The sequence below is a fragment of the Micropterus salmoides genome, unplaced genomic scaffold (assembly GCF_014851395.1).
Source record: "Micropterus salmoides isolate LMB-PRFRI ecotype aquatic unplaced genomic scaffold, ASM1485139v1 Ms_hic_scaffold_2738, whole genome shotgun sequence".
Lineage (NCBI taxonomy): Eukaryota > Metazoa > Chordata > Actinopteri > Centrarchiformes > Centrarchidae > Micropterus > Micropterus salmoides.
The window spans coordinates 1-26,544 of NW_024041971.1; the positions used below are offsets into that span (position 1 = coordinate 1).

General features: G+C 41.4%; 1 pseudogene; it reads right to left on the reverse strand.

The window, feature by feature from the left end:
- Positions 1-3: 3 nt before the first annotated feature.
- On the reverse strand, positions 4-26,544 carry LOC119881841 (annotated as a pseudogene).

The window sequence follows — 26,544 nt, forward strand, 5'->3', positions numbered from 1 at the left end:
GAGTATGCTGTTGTCCACTGTGGCATTCGTGAAGCCCATGAAGAGGACTCGGGCTGTATTGCTGACTGAACCATGAACCCATCACTGCTACGGATGGTTAGTTCAAAAGTTCCATCCGTTGAGCGAGCTTTAGAGTTGAGGTTGCATGTACCAGTTGGATACTAACAGACCGAGGATGGCGGAATAAGAGCAGTGGAACCTATCCTGAATGTCAGGGTCTTGGGTTTGACATCTCCCAAAGAACCTCCAGGAAACATGTTCCCAAAGTAGTGGACAAAGATTTCCATGGACCTTGGCTCGGAAGGATTGTCATTCTGATCATTTATTTTGATGCGAATTGTTCCTGTGGAGGACATTTGAGGCACACCAGAGTCCTTGATCACAACGGAAAGGTAGAAGTCACTAAACTGTTCTCTGTCTATCTCCCGACTGGTGGTTAACACTCCAGCTGGACTAAGGCTGAAGTAGCTGTTGGCAGATCCAGAACTGAGAAGGCTGAATAAGAAAGGGCCTTGGTTGGGTGGTAGATCTGGGTCGATGCTGCTAGTGTGGTAACTGCAGTGCCAGCTCTCTGATTCTCCATCACCTCAGCATAGCCAGTTGTCAAAGTTGGACCATTATCATTGATATCTTCCAGATTCACAACGGTGGTGCTTCCGGTTGCAGGAGGTGTACCAGTATCCACAGCAAGAACTATTAGATTATACACAGGAGTTGTTTCTCTGTCTAGCTCTGCAGCCACAGACACTTGGCCAGTTTTTGGGTTGATAGTGAAAACATTTTTATCAAACTCTGGAGCAATGGAGTATGAAAATCTGCTCCAACTTGGTACAGAGTCTGAGTCCTCAGCATTCACAAAGGTAACAAGACCACCAGGTGAGAGACCTTCACTAACCTGCACATCATACAGTTCTTGGGTAAAAACAGGAGGGTCATTGGCATCAAGAACTGTGATGTTCACAAACACCTCGTCAATATCTGCCCCGCGGATGCTTCCAGCATTCTTTGCCAACACCTTCAGTGAAATCTTTCCTCTTTCTCACGGTCTAGAGTACCTGTGACATAAATCTGGCCTGTTTTCTTGTTGATGCCAAAGCCCTTCTTTCTGCTCTTCCCAAAAATGAGGTAGTAAACCACTCCATCATCTCCTTGGTCTCGATCACTGGCGAACACTTCCCCGACCACTGTGCCTTTTGGAGCAGCTTCAGAGATTTCAAAGTAGTACTGTTTGGAGACAAAGCGGGGTACGTATTCATTGGCTCCCTTTAGCTGAATGTTGACATTGGCGAAGCTGCAGCGCTCCTCGTCTGGGACATTAAAGGCCTTTACTGTTAAATGGTAGACCTGTTTAGCCTCGTAATCCAAGAAGCCCTGGGTGGTGATAGTGCCCGTGTTGGGGTCAATAACAAAGAGGTCACTGTCTGATGACTGTATCACGTAAGCCATGACCGCGTTAGCTCCCGAATCACGGTCTATGGCATTCATTTTGACCACAGTGGTGCCACTAGGAACATTCTCCTGTACAATGGGGAAGTACTCGTCAGGATCAAACATAGGAGGATTGTCATTCACATCAGTCACATGTATTGTGACGGAGACATAGCTTGTTTTTGCAATCCAACCACCATCAGTAGCTGAAACTCTAAGCTCATGTTGTTGCTCCTCTTCAAAATCCAGAGGGTGCGCTAGGGATAACACTCCACTTTTACTATTAAGTGAAAACAGACCCTTGTCATTGCCTGAAGTAATATTGTATGTGATAAGGCCATTCATTTCTTTATCTTTGTCTCTGGCAGACAGGGTCCTTATTGCTGTTCCCACAGCAAGGCTTTCAGGTACAGTAGCTGAGATTTGGCTTTGTGAGAACTCAGGCGTGTGATGGTTTTCCTCTGTGACTGCGATTCGCACGGATATTCGTGCAGACAAAGGAGGATTTCCCCTGTCACTTGCTGTGATGTCAATGAGAAACATTTTATTCATATCAGATGTAAGGGAGGAGGCAACAGTGATCCATCCACTTGTTTTATCTAGTTTGAATTTACCAGAGCTGTTTCCACCTGTTATTAAGTACTCGACCTCAGAATTAAGGCCAAAGTCTTTTTGTCATGAGCTACAACCCTAATCATCTGGTACCAACCTTGACACTTTTAGTGACAGGAGTAAAGTAGCTAGGCAAATCAAACTCAGGGGGGTTATCATTGCTGTCTACGATGTTTACAATTACTGTCGTCTCACTCATCAAAGGCTTGACTGCCCTGTCTGAGGCTGTGACAATGAAGCTGTGGCGATTTATATTTATGCTACTAGCACCTGTTGAGTTCTGATATTTCAACTGCTGCTTACAAATATCTCTCCAGAGCTGGCGTTAATTCTGAAGTACTCTGACTGGGACCGAATGAAATAGAAAATTTTGCCATTGACATCCTCGTCGGGATCTGTGGCAGATACCTGTGTGACCAGGGAGCCCACCTCAGTGAGCTCAGGGTAGTCCAGATAGTAAGAGGGACGACTAAATCTGGGGGCATTATCGTTAATATCCGTTATAAATATGGTGACATCTGTGCTTACGGTCCAGCCAGAGTCATGGGCAGACACTTTGACAATGTATTGATCTGTGTCTTCTCTATTGAGTGGCCTACTTATTGTAATGTCTCCTGTGTTTGGATTAATACTAAATGGAAGGCTGGTATCTGTAATTGAATATCGGCTAATGGCATTTGAACCAACATCCTCGTCTGTGGTGGTGACTCTGGTGACAGTGTAACCCACTGGGGCATTTTCAGCCACTGTAGCACTAAAGATCTTAGAAAACCTAGGAGCATTGTCATTCACATCCAGTACGTTGATTAGAACTTTGACTACTGTGTTTTTGGGTGGCAACCCACGGTCAGTGGCTTTGACTTTCAAAGTGTACTGAGCCACCTTCTCCCGGTCCAGTGGCTTGGTGGTTCGTATTTCACCAGTTGCTCTGTTAATACTGAAGCTGTTCTCCTTGTTGCCATCAATGATGGCATATTCAAGCTGTCCATTTGGCCCACTGTCCAGATCAACAGCAGAGACCATGAGCACCCGCTGAGGTGAAATGTTCTCTAGTATCTCAGCATGGAATGGATCCTTATCAAACACTGGGTGATTGTCATTCACATCCAGCACAGTTATTTCTACTTTCTCATAAGAGGAATAAGGTGGGAAGCCCTGATCTCTGGCCTCAATCCAGAGAACATACTTCTGAATGTGTTCATAATCTAGTGGATGTCTGATTGACAACTCGCCTGATTGCTGATCAATATGAAAGGCGTTATCCAGGTTGCCGCTGGCAATGTAATATGACAACGGTCCACCCCTCATAGAAGATCCAGTCACCGTTGTAACAACGTGGTTGGTCGACTGGCTCTCGGGGAATGTGAATGCATGCTCCTTCAGTTTGATGACAGGAAAGTTTCCTCCAGTAACAAAGCGGACAGTCACTGTGGTCGTATCTGTTTTGGGGTTAGCTCCACCGTCTTTTACTCGAACAGTAAGGGTAACTTCTGAGCTTCCAGTAAGCTTCTCATTGGCAGTGATGGCTCCTCTGATGGGGTCAATCTTGAACTTGTCAGAGTTGCGCCCTATAAGGGAGTAGTGTAGCTGGGCGTTGGAACCTGAGTCCTCGTCAGTGACAGTAACAGCAAAGACCAGGGATCCTAAAGACATAAATGAGTTTTGTGTGACAATTTGTTTTTATTTTAAAGACGCTGACATTGCATAAACTTGCATATAAACGGTTGAGAGTATATAAGTTACAGTGAAAAAAGATTAAAAAAACAAGGAGCTTTAACATTACTGTAAACCATAATCTTAAAGCCTTGTTCCAACATGTAATATGTTCTTCTTAAATCTGTTTAAGACTAAAGTGAAATATTTAAAATAACACTGTGGGTGCCCTGTTGGAACAAAATTCCAGTAACAGTGAGAACAAGTGCAAACCATACAATTTGTTCAACATCTTAAAGGTATGTACTAACCTGCTGCAGTAGAGGCGGGTATATGGGTGACATAGGGGTGGTGGTGGAAGCGAGGAGGGTTATCATTGATGTCAGCCACCGTCACGGACACGGTGGCGGAGCTGGACAAGCCCTGGGGCTGCCCCCCATCTGTTGCCACAACCAGCAGCTGGTAATTGGCCCTGTCTTCTCGATCCAGCAGGGAGCTGGTGATAATCTGTCCTGTAGCTGGGTTGATGGAGAACTGACCGTGTCCTCCAGTCAGGCTATAGCTGTAGGAAAGATGAAGAAGGACAAGTTTCAGTGAAAGTTTTGTGATTTAGATTTTTACTGCACCTGCATATATTAACATGTTTTTGTTATTTTAATTAAGAAATTATAAAACTGTGAAAGTATGAAATAACACATAATCACAATGTCAGTCCATTACTTTCTCATAGTACCTGCCACTCAGTGGCTATAGAGGTACTTCAATTTCTCTATAATGAACACATCTTATGTTACAGTGAGGACATTTCTAATGTGCTGACCGTCAGGTGTTACATGAGTCATTCCTCAGCATAATAATAGTTTCTACATATTGTTTTCTGACCTGCCAGTGAGTAAAGGGACTTGTTCAGTACTGTGTCAATGTGGTCTATAGAGGGCACTGTTTCGAGCTTCACAAAAAGCACATTAAATAGAAAAATATGCTCAACAATGGTCACTACATTGTAGTGGCGTGACATTACATCAGTTAGTTAATTGAGGGTCCAGCTTCATATTTTATCAGATTCAGCCACTGTTTTCTGCTTCACTGATTAGAGAGTCCCTGTGGTTCAGGCTGCCTGTTTCTTGTTCGAGAACTCCAGAATCCTTTATTAGATTTATTTTATTAAATTTAATTTACCTTACTGTGGAACATGGTATTTATAAAAGAAAACAAAACACAAAAAATGCTAAAGCTGTAAAAAAAAATATCACATACAATACAAATAAACAAAACATAAAATACAAGCATAAATAACGTCACATAACAAAACTCTTCAGGACTGAGGGGCCACAGTCGTTGGCTTTCAAACAAATATCATGTTTCACCCCGTATCTCACAAGTCTCCAGCAGGAACCAGATGTAAATGTAAACTGACACATACATGTACACACCAGTGCATATTTTGAAAAGGCTTCAGAAAAAGCATCCCCCTCCAGAGATGGGACTACAAAATACAGAACGTGTGAAAGCAGAGTGGATACAAAGCTTATTTGGACATAATCAATAACATAAACTGTCTACAGATGCTTGTGGTCTGAACACAATCCAGAGAAAAGTCCAGGTTTTGGACCTACATTTAATAGGCTGTAAGAATCCAAACTAATAACTGAAGGTAATCGGTTCTGGTCTCTATTAAGGGCCTGGAACACCATGGAACCCCTGATGGGCACAACTCATACTGTCATAGACAATTAACATCCTCATTACTGTGTTTTGGGAATCTGGAGCGCGCTGCGGTACCCCTCAATGTGCACCCAGTGGGGTTACTAAGGAGAGAGGAGGGGTCGGACTTGAGTCAGTGTCCGGCTTGAGAGAGACTGGCCAGAAGCTCTTACAAGCTCCGCCATGGATGGGGCTGTGAGCGTGATAAAGCTGTCACCCAGCTTGAGAATAGTAGCCCAAACAATGACTCTGGGTACTGACGAAAACTCTGCTCCTAAAATTCTGTCACACAATTGCATAAAAAACATGGAATTTTATAAAGCTGGTAAAAAGGTGTGAGGAAAGCCAAAACCCAGTTCTGTATGAAAAGGCTTTTCCACACCAGGGAATGAAAGCAGACTTAAACTGACCTGAATACTCACAGTAGTAACTATAACTGTACAGAGCAACATAGATCTCATATGGACTGAAAAAAATGGATTCATTAGTGCTATGCACACAGATTTTATTCTTGCATTAATCTGTACGTAATAAAGTAAAATTTTGATGAAATAGACCATCAGTGAATATTATCCCAGGAAAAAAACTAATCAACCAATGAGGTCATTTCCATAATTTGTTACTGGTGTATGATTTCATTATTTTTCTTTCTTCTGCCAAACTTTTATCCCTGTCATTGAAAGTGGAGACAGTAATGAAATCTAAAGAGGAGATTTAAACTCAATCTCAGCAAAATCAGTTAATTTGGCTCTGTCTATTCAGGAAATAATCTTAAATTTAAATTATTTTCAGATTGCATTTTGGTGATTCAGGACATTTGTTGATAATTATTTCACTATGAGACCCCCTTTAAAACTAGACACTTGCAAACAATGCTTTTGGGCCTTGAATGATCAGAATAAAGACAAACATATTTTTATGTATAAATTGGATTAAAGGTGCTTTACAGAGCAGTAAAGGACATTACCAGGTGGGGGTGCCCTGGAGGCCTTGGGGGTCATGAACCTCAATGTCCCCAGTTTGAGATTAACAGGAAACATTTGCATGTTGTTCCACATTTTTAATTTCATGTATCTAATTAAAGCATCAAGACAAAAACACTAAAAAACACATGTATCCGGGTCAAAAGAAAGAGACAACAAACAGGAATTTTATGTGGAATCAGAGGAGCGCACCTTATAACACCATTGCCACCAACATCTGCATCAGAGCTGTTGACCAATAGCACATCTGTCCCTGTCGGGGCGTCCTCCGTGATGGTGGTGTGGAAGGTGGAGGAGGTGAAAACAGGGACGTTATCGTTCACATCGTCCACCAGAACTGTTACCATTCCTGTTCCGCTCAGAGACGGAGAACCTTGAGATGAAGGGAAAAAAGGAAAATAAATAAACTATGAGTGACAATGGCAGTTTGCTTTTCCTTCAGTGAGTACACTAAAAAGAATAGTCAGGAAAGAAGCAACTCATTACACTTTCCATTCACATAACATACCTGAACATGGAGAAACTTCTAACTGACAGAATTAGGAACTCCCCTTGGACGCATGGTGACTTACTATACATGACATTTCATTTGCAGCAAGATCCATGCTGAACCAATTCATACAACTGTGACGGCTGAGCTACAATATTCCTGCTGCATTTAATTCAAGCAAATTTCCCTGGCCATCAGTTTGGGTTTCCATCGGCTGCTGTACTGCCACATCAACACACATGAGCGCAGAATACATCAAAAGGGCTTAATGTCTCTGAAACCAAATCTTTCAGGCGTCCTTCCTGGGGTCTTGGACACTCATAGATTTAATTTCCACAGTAAGGTATCTATTTTAAGGTGCACGGCACTGAGCGAGTCAGTCTGTGGAATTTGAGCGAGGAAAAGTGCTATTTTCAGCAAAAATCTGACCATTTTTCTCCCAGAGCGGGTGACGAAACGGGGCTTGCTGGGCCTCGGGGGATGGATTTAAATCAATAGCAGATGAAAACGAGCCGCAATGCAGAAAAACCTGAAGTGAAAAAAAAATTCAGACATCTGCCTTGCTTGAGTTGGCCTTTTTAATCCTTCCTCAAATGGCACGCTGAACTGCCTGATCTATATTCCAAACATAAACAAGTTCACCCGTGTTACTCAAAGTCACAATATGGGATTTGGGGACATCTTAAAAGGCATGGAGGTATTTTGAGCTGTTAACGATTTGCATATGTTTACATCATTTATAAGGACAGAGAGCACCTGAGGACTGAGCAAAGCTGAAATCTGCAAGCTCTATGAGGTACTTTTCCCACCTCTAACTTGTAGTCATTCCCTCCTGCGGCTCTCTTCAGGAATCTATGTGAATCTGTCAACTATAATACACCCAAATAAAAACATACACAATCCTGAGCTTGTGACTCCTGTGCCTGTGTACTCAGCTGTTGAAAACATCAGATGCTTGAACTTGCGTACCGTGGGGGCCTGGATTAATAAGAGATAATAAAAAACATTTGGATGGTGGCCACCAAAATTCTCTGTTAATGCAGAGCTGTGCAAAATCAAAACATCAGAAATCTGAGAAAAGAGGGTGTTGAGAGGCGGAGGGTCAGAAAAGAAAGCTTGAGGGACGCTATGGCTCTATTGCTCAGCCAGCCTGGATTATCTTATAAATATGATAAAATCAGGGCAACATGCTCATTATATTTTGTTCCAACTCTACTCATTTGAAAGTCAGATGATTTATCTTTACCTCAGCAGCCTCCTGAGATGAAACATGAGTACTGCTGCTAAAATGACTCCATTCTGTCACACCTTCTTACCAAAAGATGGCAAAGTGAAAAAGGAATATGAGCACCATCAAGAACTCTTTTGCTTTTAGACACACTGGGACTTATTGTCTAGGTTCTAGGTTTAGATATGAGGTATTTTAGCCATGCTTCTTGCATGACTCTATGGATGGCTATGTCAGTCAGTCCACCACTTATGTTCAGACTGAAATATCTCAACAATTGTATGATGGATTGCCATGAACCTTGCTACAGATATCAATGATCCCCACAGGATGAAACCTACTGACTTACCAAAAAAAGTATTGGGGTGTACGGGCATAGAGATCAATACTTTACATAAAGTATGTTCCAGCAGGATAGGACACAGGGCAGAAGTGTCCTTGAGAACGAAATCAAATTCCCTACAAGCTCTGCAGCTGCTGTTAAATTGCTGACACTAAACTGTGCCCTCCCTGTGGGCAGAGAAGAGAAATTTCCTTACGAAGATCAACAAATTTCAACATTATTGTGGGGTTTGGAGACCACCGCAGCTTCTTTCAGGAGGTCAGGGGATTCCTCACAAAACAAGATTTGAGATAGTTTACTGCAAAATCATTTCACTGCCTGGCTTTATGATAATAAACACACATTGGACCTTAAGCTTCTCATGTATCCAGGATTTCTGGTCAGAACAGAAGTGGCTAACATGAACATTCAGAATAAACACAGCTGAATTCCAGAAGCCAAATAAATGATACAAAGAGCGGTAACAGTACACAATTTCTATCCCAAAAGAGGCCCAAAACCATACTACACAAATCTTTAGTGACTCATTACCAAAATGAGTCATGTCTTCTGCAGTTATAACTAAGACATTGCAGGCTTTTTTAAGTATCCTGTGTTTATATCCAAATATAGGCAATGTTGAATTTTGAGGTGACTATGTATTTCCACTTTTACAAATATTTGTTATTAACAGAATACTGCTGATAAACAAAATACTCCAAGATCATTGCCGATTTATACAGGAACAACTGATGACAAATTTGGTGTCAAGCGCAAAGAATTAACAGCAAAAAATGTAAATTGTGGTATGCAATTTAGGTATCATTTATTCTATACTGTATCATCATAGGACTGTTATGTAATCAAAGGACCACAACATGTGGCTAAGTGTACAAACAAATGTAGTCAGCAGGATTACTTAATCAACATCATACGTGATTGCGGCTTTCTAATCCGCCTACGCGGAGTCTGTGGTGTCACACGTTCAAGTGTGCAACGTGATTGAATTGACATGAGTCATCGTTCAGGAGGTTGTCATGGCAACAGATTAGAGCAGCTCCTGCTCCTCCTCAGCTGATCCTCTTAATTGAGGAGTGATCCAAGTCAGCAAGGTGTCTGTATCACTTTAAGTTAAATGGTGTGGAGCTGCTGCTGCCAGGCAAAGTGTGTTTGACAGTCAGCAACTCGCTAAGACTGTTGTTGATCAAAGATGTTCTGTGCAGGCAGGAGCTGCTGGGCAGATAAGTGGCTCTGGGAGCTAAGTGGCTTTGTCTATAAAAGCCATTAGCGACTACCAAGAGAGTGAGTGGATGAAGAAAACATTTGGTTTTAAATATCAAGCCAGCTGCTATATTTTTCTGAACTCAAACTGCACAGTGAGCACGGTTGCTGCATTTCAATAGCATTGTTTCCCCACTAAGAACGGAAGCAGGCCAAACTACAAGGCTAGCCCCGTGTATGTGTGTTTGTGTGTGTATGTGCAGTACATTGCTGTCCTTCCAGGCGTGTCACTTTTGCACAGGATGTGATGTCACAACCTGTTTACTGCCTCAGGAGAACGAACAACCTCCTCCACCACCACTTGTGTGACCTCTGACCTGCATTACTTCTGTCACCAAATGCATCAGGGACTCTGAGGCATAGGACACTGTTACTCCAGCTAATCCTTAGTAAGCATTGAGCAAAGACACCCCACCCCCCCTTAGTGAATGCCTAAACTGCACTCAAATACTCCCAAAGCCTCCTGACACTCCTATGTGCGACCGTGAACCTGTGCTGACCCAACCGCCGTCGACAGTTGTGGGTTCAAACGAAGGATTTTTCACATGTTTCTTAGTGTATCACTTCTCACAGCATCATGCACCTCCGTGCAGCCTCAGGACGTGCCTTCTGAGCCTCCTGGGGTTCACTGATATCATATAACCTCTGGCAGCTGTTTCTAAAAACCTGCTGTCCAATGTGTTAATAGTTCAGATCTATCTTGTTACATTGCGTAGGCTGACAGATTTAGTCATCAAGGAACACTATATCATGGCAGGTATGCAAATGTATGTAAATGACAGTTGTTTCAAATGGTTAGGGAGAGACATTCTTCAGATTCATAAGATGGCGGCTACTAAATAACAGGGTCAACATTACAGCTAAGTATGTTGTCTGTTTCCGATTCTTAAATTTCCTCTGAATACCATACCTGCAATAGAAAAACAAACCCAGAATACAGTTTTGTACAAAATAACCTCCATCCCCTTCTTCTTTTTTTGGAGAGAGTGACTCAACAGGAGAGGAATGCTCTCCAAGAGTGCTGAGAAATGCCAGCATCCCCGCCAAACAGTCTTTGCTTGAATCTGGCAAAGCCCAGGGAAGAGTGTCAGGGTCAATGATTTAGACAACTGCAGCCGAGGCGGGTGTCACCTCGTGCACCGTGGCTCAAGCCGAGAAAGGGGGGGAGGGGTTACGAAGAGGAAATATGCCTAAATCTGGCAGCGTACAATCTGGCCCACCGCTATACGACAAATGACATCATTTTGCCACGGAAAGAGAGCTGGTGGAAATTTGCAGCGGGAAGTCAGCTGCCTATCAGCGGCTGCCATGCACTGTGGTTAGAAAAGTATTTTTCCATTGGCAAATCATGTCCCCAGACCCATTATTCTTTTTCTTTCTACAGTAACTTTGTAAATTCTACACTTTTTAAAAGGTTGCATACAAGCGGGACCTGTTTTATTTGCCTGTTGTAGCAGCTGACGCACGCAGGTACAGACTAATCATTAGTCGTTAGACTTCATGGAACAAAGTCACGCAGGTAAATGTTCATCAAATGATAAGATAAACAATTACTTAAAGAGATCACTGAATGAGATACAAAAACATATCCAGGTCACTGCTTATGCATGTTTGACAGGAGAGAACTAGTGTTTGCATTCTTATTACCATTATGTTTAAAGACCTCGAATTTGTAGATCACTTGTTTGCCAAAACAGATAAGGCAATCAAGGCACTACCTCACCTCTATCTAACGTTTTTTTCACAGTGAGCATAATCTTATTTCAGGGGTTAATCAGGGGTCACTTAGGAACGCAAACCACTATTGACCTGACACTCTCCTGGTGATTGTAATCAGCCTCACATCATCTGTTTTTCTGCCACGCCGCAAAGTTATCAACATCATCGTTCAAAACTCAAGATAAACTGTGTATTTATACGAGCAATTTTGCTGTGGCAAGAAAATTGTTTTGGAAGCAAATGCCACTCATCACTTAGAGTCCAGGCAAGTGAGTTTGTCTATATTTGATCCAAATTCATCTTGGTTATTATTGCACACGAGGAAATTGGGTTTTGATCCAGAGAAGCATGCTCCCTCAATCAGTAAAGAAAATAATGGACCGTGTGGTGCCGTGTTTCCATTAGGTGGTTTTGCTCTAGGGAGCTGTGCTGGAGTCACTGAGCTCTGAAGCAGTATGGATACCATAAAGGATAAGTCCACGCTAAGTCCTGATGATAACCCTGTTTTCAAAACTGAGAGTATTCTCCTTGGGAACACATCAGACTGATGGTATTCAGATAACTGTTATGTGGTATATATATGGTATAAAGTAGAAAGACACTGGCGTCAGTGCACCTCATTTCACACAAAGCAATTGAATCTGTCGGGGAGCTCAAAGCGCTCAAGCCACAAGAGGATTCCTCCCTGCTTTAATTGAATCTAGAAACACCATTACCATTTAATTAAATGCAGCACATTCCCTTCAGATCTGGGAATGACACAGTTGGGGCAGTGACAACCAAAACAGATCCCTCTGTTTGATATTTCACAATAATCCCAAAGAACTTAAAGTGCTTGTTAAACTAGCGGTGGGAATGACATTCAATTCTGTCTGCTAATATTTCATTGCTGCATCTAAGCACAGATCTAAGCACTTTGTTTCAGTGTGGATCACGTTTGGAGAAAATGGGAGAACCCAGAACAACCCCAAAGAATCGGCGTCCAAAATAACAAGCTTTCAGGACCCTGAGACTAAACTAGACCAGCTGACCATCTGTCGACTCCTCTTCCATCCTAAAGATCCACAGACAGTTTTCTCTATAAGCCACTCAACCCAGAAAGTATGGTCTAGCATAAACATATGGTCAGGTCTAAGCACCTTATTAGTGTACATTACCACCAGACAAATCAGGTTAACCTCCAAGAAGGTGCCGTGGCCATACTTTCTGAACCGGAGGGGGTACAAATACATGTGTTAATCACAATTAAGCTATCTGTTTTTTGACTGCTGCAGCTGCTATGAGGACACACACTGCTGTGAGAGCCTTGCAGGGGGTTGATTTGAAGGAAACAGCAGCACCCACCTCCTGGGAAAGGCTGCGAGTTGCCCTGCGTTGCTCAGTCTAAGCTGTGCTAAGAAGCAGGTTTGAGTGTCTCTGCTGGCACAAGAGATAATCTCTTCCTTCAATATACTTCATATTGACTGATGTGTTATCGATTAACAGACAAACAACTTTAAAGCTGGGATGTCCAAACAACCTGGTTCATTAAACTAGGAAGTCCAGGACAGGTTGACTTAGGGAAGACTGATGAATGTGTAAATTTATGAGACAGCCCATCTGTAGCCTGAAGCTTAAGGCTAAACGGTTAATTAAGGTTTATGGACTGGAGCTAGATTGTGCTCTTGAGGGACAGCGTAAATAAAACACACCATTACTCAGGGGGAGAGAATTGGCCGCCATCAAGGCAAAATTGACATTTTTCTCCCTCAGAGAACCTGTTGCTTTGCGACAAAGCTTCTTTTAATGCGACCCCGTACAGCACCCATGAATGGCCTCGGAGGAGCTGAGTGCAGGGTGCGAGCTGTCCCACTGCACAGTTTGCCAAACATAAAAGAGTAAACAGAGGTTTTCTCACAGTTAACAAGCCAAAGAGTGAAAGGGATATCTCATCAAAGCTACTAACTGGTAGTGAGTATTTCTAATATTACAGTAATCTCAGAGGCATTCGACAAATTAAACTTAAAATGTTAGACAGCTCGCAAGTTATTTATGGAGTGCTGCGTCTGAATGCTTTTGAATAATTTCTTTGCCATATGTTACGGATAGGGTTTGGTGGTTTGCAGGCAGTGAAGAAAAGAATATCGACAGACAAAAAGTGCTGCCTTTTCTCATATTTTAGGGCCTGTGGTGAAATTTTATAAAGTGATTTGCCTTTTGTGTTTTTATTACAATGGTGCTTTTATTTGCTGAATATTTGGCAATCCCTATTTAGCAGCGCATCTGTGGAACATGCAGTGACTGTTTTCCATTTTATGGTGACAATACCAACAGATCATAACCAGTGTGAAAGGTGGAAAACATACACTGGCAGTACAACTTTCTCATAATACAACTCTATAATGTTCATACATGGGCTATTTAAATCTGAAATATGACTTTGGAAAAGTGTTCAGGAGTGAAAGCATGCATTCTTTTTTACACACACATTACATACTACAAGCTATTTAAATAAAAAAGCAGCTACAGCTAGTTATGATTTATTAGCTTTGTGAGAATGTGATGTGCTAACCAGGGTAGTAAGAGAAACTGAGCAAATAAACATCATTAATGAGTGGATTTTGCCAGGCTGAAGCACTAATCATCCAACCCACACCACCTTTTTTAAATCCAACTATTACTTACCAAAGCTATTTACGCAAACATTTAGATCCAGTAATTGTTAAAGTGTACCAGGGAGTGGAAAAGAGAAAACAGGCGATAGGAAAAAACTCTGCAAGACCACATTGTTACTGCAAAGTTTTTAAAGAGCTGATCCAGAATGTTACTGCTCTGTTAAAGTTCATTTGAGGAACCTGATATTTTATTTGGCTAAGTCTTGTGTTGCCACTAGACTGCAGACTGGCTGAAACCATCAGAAATGGACCCCATTAAAGATTTATTGTGACCAGTGTTGGACAGTGATCTAGCAATTCCCCGGCCATGTTTTAACACCGCGTTATCAGTGTCCATGCAGGGATTTCATTTGTTCTACAGTATATTTTTATTTGTCTAATATGAGATGGATAGATACTCTGTACGCTCAGGTAAAATATTCCTTGATAATGTAGTTTACTACGTGATGACAGACAGGACCATCGACCATTATTTAACTAATCAAGTCAGAGGGGAAAAAAAACTTAAGAGGACTGGAGGGTTTATACACAAGATTCATGGGTGCCATTTAAGAGAATCAAAGATCCTGCTTTAGAATGGGGATGGTGATTAAAATTCTTTATTTGCTAAGCGACCGTTTAGCCCCCCAAAACTTCCCCTCACCCACCAGCCAAAAGGCCATATACAAACAGTGAGGCATTATGGAGCTATGTACTGGAGGCATGTGAAAGACATGGGATTTCTATGCGACCGTATCCGCTGTAATAGACATGGGCCAAGGGATTTACTGTGCCTTCTCTTTAATAAATGTGACCAAACACGATGCATGTCAATGCGCCCCAAGGACGCTCTCACCACCACACGCAGATTCGCACAAACTTGGAGGAAACCGACATAATACACAAATATAATTGCACAGTCACACAAATACAAATGTATAAACAGGAACAAAAAAAAAACAACAAAGAATAAGGGAAGATACAACCTCACAATACAGGCACTGTCACACAAACTAAAAGTCTAAAACCCTAAAAGTCCCTCTTGCCTTTGACAACTTGATATTTAATGGGAAGCTGTTCCACAGTAGGACCACCGATATAAAAAAAAACATCTGGCATTATTATTTACTTACTGAGAACACAGTGTACACAGAAAAAGCTGAACTTTATTTCATGATGTAAATTTAATATGTAAACTGAAAAGAAGATGTTTAGAGAAAAAAATAATGCTATCAAACTTTTTGGTACTTACAAAAGGCTAATCAGTTGCAAAATATTACACCTGACCAGCTGCCAGATAAATAAAAATATGTTTTCTTCAACCACAGATGCCCAGTTAAAGCTATTCCATGAACAGTGAGTAGCAACATTATTTTACTGTGTGGCTCTGTAGGAAATCTTATTGTTTTACATTCTTCCATGGGGGGATAACTTGTATGTTGCTAAGCAGTGGCCTACATTTCTGATTTGCCTGCAGCAGATGTTGGACAAGCATTTAGATTAGCCTCGGAGCCTGCAGCCCCCAATGTCTCCTGCTATCTGCACAACTAGTTAACTCAGAAATGCTGTGAACAACTTTCCATAAATGAGGAAGAGAAAAGAAAAAAAACCCTGAAATATCCCTGGTCTGATCTTCAAGTTTCCTCTCAACAAGACGCCTTGTAAAACGCCTTTAAGCAGCTTGTATGGATGCCACAATTTGGGGGGCTGTGCTCAGATTTTCAAATAATGGCAGACATTTGCCAAAGTCTGCTGTTCTCTAAGCCAGAAGCCATTATGGAAACCAGCACCCAGTAAGTTCTTTTGTTTCCATCCATTTCATGACAGATTTCAATCAGCACAGCAGTAGAGAGGGTCCTAAAGCTCTGCTCAGGCTGCTTAATGAGTTTACCTTCACTGAAATGAGTGAAAATGTCCCAGGAGGATGGACCACTATAGTACAATGCACAGGCACACCGCCTGCCTGAATATGTGAAAGTCAGTCGAGTCATTCACAGAACTAATTTAAAAATGTTGAGAACCTGGAGCAAATTTCTCAGTCATTTAGCACTTAACTTAAAAACAGAATTATCTCTTCTGCTCATGATGAAGTGTTTGTCGGGCACAGTGGCCGCTGCAGGATGCTTTCATATAAATACCAAATGTAAGAATACAACATATTTCTTGAAAAATAATCAACCAGCGTAAGTCCTTGTCTGGCAGAAAACTTTTACAGACTCATGGCTTAGGGTGATAAATTCTACTTTGTCAATTTTTCTCCATGTGTTACATGGTATTTTGGAGTAGAACTATAGTCAAATATGGCAGTACAGGAAGATAAAGGCAGACGTTAACGTGTTAAGATGAATGTCTGCGGTTGAAAATGGGTCATGGTAGACAGCAGACTTGGAGACATGTCTGCACCATCCACCTTCAACATTTCCTGCCAGATAGTGCCTGGGAGAACCATTTCCCCCCACTGTCTCAGCCGAGGCCTCAAAAATGTGAGAAAATGCTTCTGGGTAATTTGGCCTTCACTATGATTATGGGGTTTTTGATATTTTGATATTCTACCCCAAATCCTTCTTTCTGTCTCTTACCAACATTGTACTGAAATCTCTTGTCAAAATATTTTGGAATTGTTGTCACGGCTCTAAATATGGACTCCTTGTGCAGCGTACAAAAAGGGATCAAATCCTAATTAGTATGTTCACTTGTTGGGCAACTTTGTCCATGTGGCACAAACCTCTGAATACTATATGAAGCAAGAAAATCTTAACAAAACATTTTTTTAGACTTGATTATCTGAAAATATGTTGAATCGTTTTTGATTAACATACGCTTTTAATGAAACAGTTACCTAAAACTGGCCAGGAAATGAAGCACTCAAAAATGTGTTTATGTTGAAGCATCTTTCAACAACAAGACACTCCATGCAACATTGTCCCAATTCTCACCAGAGCCTGTACACAGTCAAAAATACACAGCGTTATGAACGGTCACATGGTCAGTACAGGAATGAAACAGAACCACCCTCAGACCATGACGGCCGTGCCAGAGCAGCTCGGGGAAACATATACTTAACTGGGATACCATGTGATTTGGCTTCAACTGGGATACGCATGTACTCCTTTAACTGCACATTAAATGGCCTCTATGCAATAACAAGTTAACCTTTTATCTGGCTATAACAAGCTCTACCACCATATCCAAATAAACAGAGGATGCTGTTCAATCGGACCCGCTGAAAGGACTTTTGGGGAATAGGTCAGAAAACACCCACTATTTTTCAAGCTAAAAACTCTTGAATGTAATTTTGCCACACAAAAGGAGCACTGTGCACCCAATGAAATCAGTTCCTTGTTGACATTGCTGTTAGTTTATGAAAATATTCTTTTTCAGCTCGGTTTTGCTGGCTGAGTACAAAATGTGTTTAGAACTTTGCCAAAATTCAACTGTGTCTATGCAAGGACACGATGCTCAGTCCTCAACCAGATACACCTGATCATGGATGATAAAGTTTAACAAGTTGATTGTGGTATGAGTTCTGATATAAACAACTGATTTTGGAACACTTTAAACTGAAACATAATAGTGCAAAGGCAGCAATCATCTTTCAAACATTTCAAGATGGTATCAGGTCCCCTCACAACTCAAAACTTCCACTGTGGTCTTACCTGAGTCGGTGGCTGTAATCAGCAGGATGTATTTTCCCCGAGCCTCACGGTCCAGAGTCTGGGTCAGGCTCAGCTGACCACTGGATGACAGGCTGAACGCACCCTCATCATTCCCACCACTGAGCATGTAGCTTAGCTGGCCATTGGCACTTTGGTCATCGTCTCTGGCAACAACCTGGAAAACAAAGGAACAGGCTTCTTACAGATTCTCAGAATTCAACTCCTTTTAAAAGTTCAAGAAATGTGTTTTCCAATTCCAGCAGTAGAAAAACATTTTGTCTGGAATAAATAGAAGAACTGGAGAGTTAGAGGGATTACTTTACAGATTTTTACCCTATACCTATAGGTATATAAAACACAATGGATTGTTATATTGTAAATTAAAATTAAAATTAAAAAACTGCACAATTAGCAGTCCTGCGGCCAGCTTCATAATTAACTTGTTGATTACATGTTAATGCATCAGCAATAATATAATAAATTGCAATACAGCACTGACAGAGCCAATTTTGCCTTCATAATGAGTACTTTTAAACTTTAAGTACATGTTGATAATACTAACATATGTTTACTTAAGTAAAGGTTTAAAAGCATAACCTTTACGGGTTAAGCAGTAAAATAAACTCGTGCTCAGTTTTGTCACTATAGCTTACTTGGTCCGATAGGACCAGTAGTTCTGGTTGGCTAATGGCAAACCACATATTTCTGTAAAACTGACTCTATGAATGTGATGTCTGCTTTTTTTACAGGATGATAGTAAATGTGACTGCTATTCAACAAAAGTTGTATAGTTCCACTACTGTGCACAGTGTCAAGTACTGTAAACTACCACAAAATTATTATTATTATATGTTGAGTCAATATACACTACCGTTCAAAAGTTTGGGGTCACCCAAACAATTTTGTGTTTTCCTGAAAAGTCACACTTATTCACCACCATACGTTGTGAAATGAATAGAAAATGGAGTCCAGACATTGACAAGGTTAGAAATAAGGATTTGTATTTGAAATAAGATCTTTTTTACATCAAACTTTGCTTTCGTCAAAGAATCCTCCATTTGCAGCAATTACAGCATTGCAGACCTTTGGCATTCTAGCTGTTAATTTGTTGAGGTAATCTGGAGAAATTGCACCCCACGCTTCCAGAAGCAGCTCCCACAAGTTGGATTGGTTGGATGGGCACTTCTTGCGTACCATACGGTCAAGCTGCTCCCACAACAGCTCAATGGGGTTCAGATCTGGTGACTGCGCTGGCCACTCCATTACCGATAGAATACCAGCTGCCTGCTTCTGCTCTAAATAGTTCTTGCACAATTTGGAGGAGTGTTTAGGGTCATTGTCCTGTTGTAGGATGAAATTGGCTCCAATCAAGCGCTGTCCACTGGGTATGGCATGGCGTTGCAAAATGGAGTGATAGCCTTCCTTATTCAGAATCCCTTTTACCCTGTACAAATCTCCCACCTTACCAGCACCAAAGCAACCCCAGACCATCATATTACCTCCACCATGCTTAACAGACGGCGTCAGGCATTCTTCCAGCATCTTTTCATTTGTTCTGCGTCTCACAAACGTTCTTCTTTGTGATCCAAACACCTCAAACTTGGATTCATCCGTCCACAACACTTTTTTCCAGTCTTCCTCTGTCCAATGTCTGTGTTCTTTTGCCCATCTTAATCTTTTTCTTTTATTGGCCAGTCTCAGATATGGCTTTTTCTTTGCCACTCTGCCCTGAAGCCCAGAATCCCGCAGCCGCCTCTTCACTGTAGATGTTGACACTGGTGTTTTGCGGGTACTATTTAATGAAGATGCCAGTTGGGGACCTGTGAGGTGTCTGTTTCTCAAACTAGAGACTCTAATGTACTTATCTTCTTGCTCAGTTGTGCAACACGGCCTCCCACTTCTTTTTCTACTCTGGTTAGAGCCTGTTTGTGCTGTCCTCTGAAGGGAGTAGTACACACCGTTGTAGGAAATCTTCAATTTCTTAGCAATGTCTCGCATGGAATAGCCTTCATTTCTAAGAACAAGAATAGACTGTCGAGTTTCAGATGAAAGTTCTGTTTTTCTGGCCATTTTGAGCGTTTAATTGACCCCACAAATGTGATGCTCCAGAAACTCAATCTGCTCAAAGGAAGGTCAGTTTTGTAGCTTCTGTAACGACCTAAACTGTTTTCAGATGTGTGAACATGATTGCACAAGGGTTTTCTAATCATCAATTAGCCTTCTGAGCCAATGAGCAAACACATTGTACCATTAGAACACTGGAGTGATAGTTGCTGGAAATGGGCCTCTATACACCTATGTAGATATTGCACCAAAAACCAGACATTTGCAGCTAGAATAGTCATTTACCACATTAGCAATGTATAGAGTGTATTTCTTCAAAGTTAAGACTAGTTTAAAGTTATCTTCATTGAAAAGTACAGTGCTTTTCCTTCAAAAATAAGGACATTTCAATGTGACCCCAAACTTTTGAACGGTAGTGTACCTAATTACTTTCCATCGCTGGAGACAAAATTGTGCTTTTGAGTCATTTAAATAAATCTGACTTGAAATTTCAGTATATTGACCAAATGCATTATTTGAGTGATTTGTGCAGAAACACCAGAGCAATGGCTTAAACGCCATACTCCCCAAATCAAAATATCAAATGTAGACACATTAGCAGTTTTATTGCTTTATTTCTTGATATTTTTAAGTGGAGTATTCTTGCAAGAAAGATGGGAAATAACCCAGCATAACCAACATCCTCAACGTGTCTTTCCACTTGAGCAGCTGAGGGTTAATTTCCACCATGGTGCTGAGTGGCACCATGAAGGTAATTGTTGAGGGAAGGAAGATCATTACTTATTCACTTTGTCTAATCAGGCTTTCCAAAGGAATCTACAGAAAGAAAACCAGAAAGTCACAAATGGCTTTTTCTAGGCTGCTGTGGGAATTAAGGACTGACATTCATTTAATGGTTTCTGAGTATGACACTATTAGTCAGTCTAGTTTTTCTCCTCATGCTGGAGCATTAAACTACCACTTCACTGGCGTGCCCAAATGCGTTGTGGGCTCCCCAGCTTTTCCTGCCATGCATGCCGCAGACAGGCACAGCCAGGTTAATATACAGATGTCTGTTCTTGTGTGGCAAAACCTACCATGTCTGGACCCCCTTCCTACAACATAAATGTGCCCTCATTTCCTCACAAAGTACACAAGTGAAAGAAAATGGAATTGCGCCGTCACTGGAAATCAGTTCTTCCCCTTAATTTTTTTTCACATGGCTCATTTAGTCATCAGGGCAGCTGGGATGTTGATTGCCTCGTCATGCAATTTAACCAAGTTTCATATTTCGGTGAAATCCAATAAAGCCCTAACAGTGCAGAGAAAATTGCAGTCATATATTATTTCTTTTATCATTTCAGCAAAATAAGACCACCTTGCTAAGTGGTTTAGTACACCGATACCGCTCACATACCTGCACTTATTAAGTTAGTATTACTACAAATTTGGTTAAGGCATTAGCTTATTTAAAGTCTTAGAACTGTCATTCAAAACACTGCCCTCTTTTCACTCGCAAAGTCCTGTCTGTGAATGTTAATGACGTCCTAACTTCTTAAATTTCAATGGATGTCTTGACAAGAGAAAAAACAAACATACTGACCTGCAGAATGTTTTTTGGTAGGTTCTCCAAGTTCTCCCGAACATTGACAGTGTAAGGAGAGAGCTCAAACACAGGTGCGCAATCATTGACATCCAACAACACAATGTTGACGGTTGCGCGGTCCACCCTGGGGCTGCTGCCTCGGTCGGCAGCTTGGACCACTAGTGAATAGGATGAACGCACCTCGCGGTCCAGCTGCTTGGCCACTGAAATCACGCCTGTAACCGAATCAATCCTGAAATCAGAGTTGCTGTTGCCTCCTGAGATAGAAAATCGGATCTGCCCGTTGGTGCCCTCATCTGCATCACTGGCAAACACCTGGATGACATCAGTCCCAGTAAAGATGTTCTCCTCAATCTCAATGTCATAGATATTCTGTGAGAAGCTTGGCGTATTGTCATTGACGTCCAGAACCATCATAGTCACATCCATTGTTGAAGACAGGGGGGTTCGCCTTTATCTGTAGCTACGACTGTGAGGGTATAGTTAGAAAGCTCTTCGCGGTCAAGTTCCCCAACCAACCTGACACCTCCATCGACTGTACCAATGCTGAACTTGTTAGTGAAAGGTCCTTTGAGGGAGTACTCGACATAGCTGTTGGGTCCACTGTCAGCGTCGGTGGCCTGGGCAGTGAACACAACCGTGTCCACTGGCGTGTTCTCCTGAATGTAGGTCATCCTCTGAGAGGTGAAGGTTGGCGGGCAGTCGTTGACATCCAGAAGATGACCGACACCTGGGAAGTGCTGGTAAAGCGGGTCATGGGAGGCGGAGCCAGGTCATTGACTGTGATCACCAGGTTGTAGAAGGATTGGGTTTCTCTGTCCAAGGCCTTCTTGGTTTGGAGGACTCCTTCCTTGGTGATGACAAAGTGTCCCTGGGGATCACCAGACGCAATTCTGTAGAGAAGCTGGGCATTTGGGCCTGGAAAACATGCCAAGAGGGAATCAGAAGACAACCATAATGATAGTTAGTAGTTATTCTTATACAGTGACCTTTTAAAGCTATATTGGGTAACTACACGTTGCTTACTTACAATGCCAGTGAGATGTTTAGCAAACTGTAGGGCTGCAACTAACGATTAATAGATACAAATATGGCCTTAGTTACTGTTTATTTTAAACACAATTATGTCTAGTGAGAAATAAATAAACATACAAGGAACTAGGTCTGAATGGTCAAAGATTTGATGCTTCGATGGGCGGAGCCTGATTTGACTGTCAATCTCACAGCTGAAGCTTCGCAGCGAAACAAGGATCATGCCATTTTGGTGATATGGGGGTGCTCAACGTCTGATTTTACACATGAACTACCAGTTTTCTCCCAATAACTTCATGTACAGCCTATTACAATATACATTTCAACGTTTAATGCTGTAAATAAACATGTAAAAAGAATAAAACTTTCAATAAATGTTTTTAAAGTATGTGTAAATAAATCCAAAATTGTAACCCCAACCCTGGGTCGTCAGTGCGGATGTGTAGCGTGTATGTGTGCAGTGACAGTGGAGGAACACTTGCTGAAGAGACCGAGCCTTAGCTACACTGGTGTTGTGCCGAGTTGTCCGCACCTGGCGGGACTTTTCGGATCATTTATCACCTTTCATGAATCACACAAATATTATATCGTTTTTAAATTGCTGGCTACTTGAAATAGACCCGCAGGAACCGCAACGTGCATGCAATTGTTGGCAGCACGGCATGCACGCAAAACTCTGCACAAGACCGGTGAATGGCAGACCAGAGAGAGAGAGAGAGAGAAAAGGGTCAATAATAAGTCTGAGTTTAGCTTCGGCTCGCAATTGCCGTGCACAAAAACACACGATTCGACTATGAGTCAGGACTTGACGATTCTGATTCGAATATGTAAATCCTTAGTCGGGGACGGCCCTACAAGGAACTATTTAGTATGGCCTTGAATTTAAAAAAAAAACAACAGATAACAAAATGAAAGAGTGGTCCAGCAGATATTGAATGTTATTTTTGACTAGAATCCATTGTTCTAGATGTGAATGTTAAATATTCTGTATGTGTCTGAATTAGGCACTTATATTCGTTATCAGCATCCATTTCCACAAATTGTGAATGTGTAACATCTGGAACCTTGGCCGCTACTCTTGTCCTCCAATTTGACAATCCATTCATGTAACATGACAGATTGCTATCAAAAGAGAAACAACACACAACACTGCAAACCACTTCCTAACCTGAAAGAGCCATTTTGAAAAATCCCTGACAAATGAAACATTTATTTAAAACAGATAACTATAGTGTGGTGGAGTGGATGGATGCAGTAAACTATCTAATCTTGAAATCTGGCCTAATCCGCAGCACTCCCCTCGAACAGGGGGGTTAAAGTAAGCTTAAATTGAGCGTCTGTAATTCAACTCAACAGGGTATTCATGTGGAAAGCGTCGGCACCTTCCCACACTCCAGCGTGTATTTACAGTACACAAGTAATCCCTTATCAAAAGCTTGAGTGCTACTTCCATCCGAGTTTAGGCTACGCCATCTAGAGACAAAGTCTGGGGGTCGGGGGGTCAGGGATTAGGAAGTGCTAACAATGGCGGTGTTTTATTTTGACAGTGGAAAGGGTAACTATACATCTGGGAGGATGACGCGGTCAGATTATGTGGACAGTGGAGAAAGAAGCCAGACTCTGGTTGAGAACTAGGCAGCGTTTTTCCCAGGAATGTAGGTCACAATAACCACATTAAGCCTGGGTGAAGCGGTAATTACAGCAGAGGAGAGTAGCAGTGACTGTTCAAATACCACACGGCACTTCACAAACACGAAACCCACCACCTGAAACGCAGAAATAACTCAAGCCACTTAATGATACGGTGAAGATGTATTTTATCAAATCATGCATGACACAAAATAAAAATGAAAAATATAATGTACGTTTGAGAGCTTCTGTGTAACCAACTGTCATAACAAAATGACAGGCCCACATTAAAGTAAGCTGCTATGACTAACTCACTTGATTTATACAGCGTGAAAGTACATTACTGTTTAAAACATTCCCACAGAACTCTTTCCTTTAAATAGATTGACATCTCTGGGATACTTGACCAGGGTTTCACCTGATTTAACTGAGTACTACAAAAATATTATTTATATAATTATATATATTATATCATTATTTTTTTTTTTATATTTGTCTCCTGACACATTGTTCTTGAACTAATACAAGTTATTGTGATTTCGCAATATTGCCAAATGTTTCTGATACAATATTGTTAAAAACATTTGTTATTAGTGGCACGAAATGGTAATCTAAAATCATTCAAAGAGTCAAATCAGTACCAAAATTTGTCTGGAGGGTGACGTTTATTTATTGTCAGATTGTCAGTTAAATGAAAAATATGCTAAATAAATAATTTAAATATAATAAAACTTCAAGCTGCAACTAAATTACATGACTTCAAGCAGGTAGTTTTCTGATAAAACGTAACTGTTATACAAATGATAAAGAAAAAGAAAACAGCCATGAGGAATCAATATATCTCCTATATTTATTACAGCCCGATCAATATATAAGCTGATACTGCTTTCTCACATATCAGTATCAGCATATATGTGAGCAGCAAAAATAAACTGCAGTTAATGAATGTACCTATATTTGAGGATTTGTTTTATTATTTCATTTTTCTTAGTTTTCAGTTATGTTTATTGTTCAGAATGTGTGTTGTTATCTTGTAATTATGTATACTGTCTGTATTGTACTGTTTTGTTTCTTACTGCTAAAAAAAAAAATTTGAGGGATCCCTGCCAAAAATATTTCTTTGGGTTACGTTATTAAGTACATACCATCATCAGCATCCCCGGCCTCAACAGTGACAATACTGGATCCAGGCGGCAGACTCTCTGAGACAGAAGTGCTATACACGGTGGTGTTAAAGAGATGGGGGGTGTCATTCACATCTAGGATGTTGAAATACACTCTGACTGTGCTGGCCTGCCCCCACCGTCCAGGGCCTTCGCTGTCAGAATATAGTACCGCTGAGTCTCGTAGTCCAGTGGACGTGTCACGTTGAAAACTCCCGTCACGGGGTTCAGAAGGAACGTTTCATCCTCATCATCCTCCTCCAGCAAGTAGGTGACCTCTCCGTTCACCCCTGAGTCAGAGTCGCTGGCCAGGATCGCCGCCACGATGGAGCCTGCGAGAGTCAGATGGGTTGTTGTAACACAGAGGCGAGAAGTTCGACTTTACTGCCCTATAGCACAAAATGACTTTAATATCTGCAGGGGGTTACAAGAGCTGTTTATTAATACCAGCAACTCAATGATTTTCTGCCAGTTGCAAAAAACAAAAGAATTTCTTTAACTCACTTGGCCTGTACTGTTTTGGAACCAAAATGCCTCCATTCATTAGTGTTTAAACAGATGAGTTAGGGATGAAGATAATAATATCTGAGCAAACAGCTAAATATTGAGTGTTTTTATTGGTACTTTATAGGATCATATCTTAATTACATCCTCACTGGACATTTTTCTTTCCTTATTTGTCTCTTATTTGTCTTTTTCTTGTGGTTGAAGCGGTGAGAGGGATAAAGAAGCTGTGCCAGACAGTTGTCAGTATTATTGTAAATCCTGCTGGTTGCTGATAGATTTCCATATAAATCAAATATCAGTTACTGTCCCTTTGACCTATTAAACTCTTAAGTTCGCCCTTAAGGAAGATACACAGGATTTGGGAGAGCTACAACGGTCAATAAAAAAATGTAAAAAGAATTGTAAAAAGAAATAATATACTTTCATAAACTGCTACAAAAGCAGAGTCTTTTGATGACCTTCACAGAGCTGTCTAAGTTCATTCAAAGACAAAACATAGCCTGTCTGAGTCCACGATCTTTTACTTTACTGTATGGCTACATTTAAAAAAAAAAATTTAGTGGATGCTTTATTGAGTGACACTAAGACCTTACCTGGTGCCATGTCTTCTGGGATATCAAACGAATATGTTGCACGGGAGAACTTAGGCGTGTGGTCGTTGACGTCCTTGACGGTGATGTTCAGCCTCATGTCAGACGACTGTTTTCCATCGTCTGCACGTACCAGAAGGGAATATTTTGAACGCCGCTCCCGATCCAGCTTCTTGGTGGCGATCAGATCACCGGATTCAGGGTCAATTCGAAAGCTGTCATCTGCCCCACTGATGATGGTGTATGTCACAAGAGCATTGGGACC